Source organism: Pollachius pollachius, assembly GCF_949987615.1.
Source record: "Pollachius pollachius genome assembly, chromosome: 10".
Lineage (NCBI taxonomy): Eukaryota > Metazoa > Chordata > Actinopteri > Gadiformes > Gadidae > Pollachius > Pollachius pollachius.
Window position 1 is genome coordinate 9,869,034 of NC_136943.1, and position 4,041 is coordinate 9,873,074.

Sequence of the window (4,041 nt, forward strand, 5' to 3'; positions counted from 1 at the left end):
ACTGGACTCCCAACCACCAACTCCGTCACCTCCTCCTGTTCTTCCTCCTCCTCCTGCTGCTGTCCCTCCTCCTACTCCTCCTCCTACTCCTCCGCCTGCTCTTTCTACTCCTCCTCCTTTTCCTCCTCCTTCTCCTCTTCCTCCTCCTCCTGTTCCCCCTCCTTCTCCCCCTCCTCCTCCTCCTCCTCCTCCTCCTCCCCCTCCTCCTCCTCCTCCTCCTCCTCCCCCTCCTCCCCCTCCTTCTCTTCCTCATCCTCCTCCCCCTCCTCCTCCTCCTCCTCCCCCTCCTCCCCCTCCTCCTCCTCCTCTTCCTCGTGACCCTGGTCTCAGCACACACACCACATTCCCCCCAGACGGCCGCCCTGGCCCACTGGGTCTGCACGCCGATTGGCCCCGCCCAACACACGTTTGGTTTCCGGGCGTCCTTTTGAAACAGTGCTGTCCAGGACCAGTCCACTGTGTCTCGTCTCTGTCCAGCGACTCTAACACCCCCCCAACACCAACCCCCCCCCTCCCCTCATGGTGTCCCCCTGAAGAACAGCTGACAGCCTCAGGTATTTACTGTATTCTACTGTGAACATGGGCAAAGCACAACCGACGCCGTCGCCAGGACAACACATCCAGAAGGACAAAGAACGATGTCAGCTGATGACCTCAGCATATGGAGAATGTCCAGAGGGGAATGCTTTGTCAGATTCAACGGTTATGGAGAAGAAGACTTGATGGTGTTTTTTTTTGGTTTCTTTTATTATTTTATTATTTGGATATTATTGAATTGAAGTACCAACCTTACGAGTATGTTACATGCTCCCGTGTAGCCATCAAACCACTGTGTTTGAAAGTAGTTATGTATCTGTGTTCAAAACATTTTTTATGAAGCACCTGGCTGTTTATAATAAGATATAGGTCCACCATGAAGAAATTTAGTTTTTTAAGCTTTTTGTATAAGAAGTGGTGAGTTGGATGTATCCCCCATGGGACATAAGGATTATTTTATGTATCGATATCATGATAGCTATGATAACTCAGGTTGGAAAGATGAAGGAAAATGTTACGTATTTGATAGGCTTGTTCAGCACAGGCCAAGGTCAGTGTGGTTTATTAAGGGAACAGGTAAAGGGTAAAGATGGATTGGTTCCGAATGGAGTCATTTTACGTGGAAGCGCGCTGTGATAAGGTAATTTGGTTGTACTCCCTTATTCTGAAACAAAGATGCAACTGGTCCAAGAAACAAGAAACAAGAGTAAGGCAGCAGGAAAGACATATCAGGATAAGCTCTGACCGAATCCGTGGCAAGATCTGTGTTGGCAAAAGCCAGAGTAAAATAAACTTTACGTATGTATTTAGATGATACACATCGTCACTTATTAGACCGTTTTTAGATTTTACACTGAAATATAAACCAAAGGATTTACTAATTTCACTCTCCTTTCATATTAACAACATATGATATTCCAGCATTTCATTCCAGATATATATGCTGTTTGTCCTGCTGTATCCTATCATGACATAGTAAAGCTAAGGGAATCTGCTCTGGCAGAACAAATGCATAAGGAAAATACTGATATTTGTTTTGTTTTGTGCTAATTGTGAATAAAGCTTGCAGGGCAGGCTAAGGAAACAGCATCTGTTAGCACAAGGCGGGGCCAATGTAAACATGATTAACAGAGTTGTATTCCAGTTTGAATGACCATTAGATTTTTTTTTTTAAGCATTTTATTCACAAAAAAGTCATATACTGTAATGGACCATTCTTTATTTCACTTAACCAGGTGGTAGTGCATCTATTGTTGACAGACGTAGAAAGCTTGTTAAGAGGAACTGCCACTAGATGATTATCTAGTGTGTCTGCAAACTAAAAAGTGGGGGATTTTGAATCCGGTCCCTAAATGTTGCCAACTTGTTTATTGTGGACCAACGGTTGTTTTGTTGTGTTTTTGGAGAGGAAATGATTATGCACTGATATTTTCTGTTATTTTTTATATATTTTTTATCTAAATGTCCATTATTAATCTACAGCGTTGGGGGCTGCACTCAGATTACATCAAGAGAGTAATGGAGTGATTGACTCACATAACCCATATTGTTCAAATAAGTAGTTTATTTCAGTATTATTATATTATTATTTTTGTGTCTTTTATCCCTATGCGGCTTTATTTGAAGAATATATAATAGCTTATTGTGTGTCTGTCTCTAATCTTAACCATTGTGGAAACTTACTTATAAATAATTTCACCTTTTGATATTACTACCCAAACATATATTTCAATATTAAGAGTGTTTTTATTGCATTTATCGTAAATATGCATTACCAAAAATTGGAACACTACTCGAAGCCAAGTCAAATTAAATGTTATTTTAACATGAGTAGCCTAACATGTATGTGGCTCTACTTTTGTTTGTCATAACATTGTAGCATCACGAGAAAATAAATTAAGGTAATGTTCCCCATCACTGTTATATATAAACATAAGTAAATAATTGAATAAATATATATATATATTTATACGGTACACTGTGTCTCTGGTCCTTGTTCTTAATAGCTTTTATGTAAATATGTTGTGTGCTAGTGTGTAGTGGCAAGAGGGCTCGACCAAAAGTGTAAGGTTCTAGGTTCGATCCCCAATGTCGATAGGCGGTGTAAGCATCCTTGAGTTTGATACCTAAACCCCTACCTGCTCCTAAGGTAGCTGTACCTGGATACACTGTCACTTTGGATAAAAGCGCCTGCTAAATTACCTAATAGTCACAAAAAAAGGCCTCAAGTGATGGACAACAGAAATCCGTAATTAACTTCTAATTATGTTATTCATTGCACTTTCAATTTCCTTCTACTCCATGGGGAGACAATTTAATTGTTGGAATTGCTATTTTCCCTCCTTGCTACATCCAAGCGTGTCACCAGTTACCATAAACCCTTGGCCAAATCCACTGACCAATTACCGTTCACTCATTACTGTCAGCTGAATAAAGCTATGGCTATTTAAACTTTGAGGAAGTACAAGTTACACACAACAGCGAAGTGGGTGGGTATTCAGACCACCCCAACAGAGTTTATTTGCTGAATCACAGATGTTTATTAATATACTTTTTGACGATTTCGTGGCAAGATATTCCGTAGGTGTGTAGTGGAAACATCCCTAAGTGATATTTTGACATTTTACACATTTTCCATTTGTAGATCCTGTTACTAGTTTATTATCACTAAGAAGTTGTGTGTTTCATTGACTCCCATGCAAGACCATTGGTCCTCCAAGAGCCTGAGGGCTATGACCCCTGGACATACAGTAAACTATACTACATTAGTACATAACAGTACAACAGGGGTTGCTGGAGCTGTATTTGGCCCTGTTATACCAATTGAAAAATATGTGTAATCATATTACCATATTCGATTTTGTTTATACGAGTAATTTGCTATACACTTTAACAAAATTGGTGTCATTTTCATCGGGAATATCAACAAACTACTCTAATGAGCATCAAATGTTTAATTCATATAAATTACCTGGTGTTTAAATTAATAATTTGCTTGTGTTTCAGGTTAGTTTACATCAATCTTTTATCAAAGTAAACTTTTGAATGGTATTCACCCTCTCAAAGGACGTACAGTGTGAAACCATGTAGAACCCATGTGGTTTCCCATCAGCCGGCTGCCTTCCATCCTTCTGTCCCTAACTATGGTCTGGAATGTGGAGCCAGAGCCATGTTGCTTCATCATTAGTTTGCAATCTCCTCCACTTGTCCGGCACCCCTGCCCCTGCCGCCAACCCCACCCACCTCCACACCGCCAACACTCATTTCCCCCGGCCTCCCCCCGCCAACACCAGCTCCTGAGATTCCGAGGCACACACACTTCCTTGGTAGTAGTTCCTTAGTGAGGAGAAGGTGTCGGTGGGGTGTGTGTGTGTGTGTGTGTGTGTGTGTGTGTGTGTGTGTGTGTGTGTGTTTGTGTGTGGGTGTGTGTGTGTGGGTGTGTGTGTGTGTGTGTGTGTGTGTGTGTGTGTCTGGGTGTGTGTGTGTGTGTGTTTGTGTGGGTGT

At 41.5% G+C, this 4,041-nt stretch overlaps 1 protein-coding gene across 2 annotated transcripts in view; it reads left to right on the plus strand.

Annotated features, from left to right (window-relative positions):
• The window catches only part of kdrl (kinase insert domain receptor like), a 55,552-nt gene extending 53,108 nt beyond the window's left edge, over positions 1 to 2,444 (plus strand). For both annotated transcript variants that reach the window (XM_079744929.1, XM_079744930.1), the window contains exon 30: positions 1 to 2,444. This exon is cut by the window's left edge and continues 307 nt beyond it. The gene's annotated coding sequence lies outside the window, so the exon portion shown is untranslated.
• The last annotated feature ends 1,597 nt before the right edge of the window (positions 2,445 to 4,041 follow it).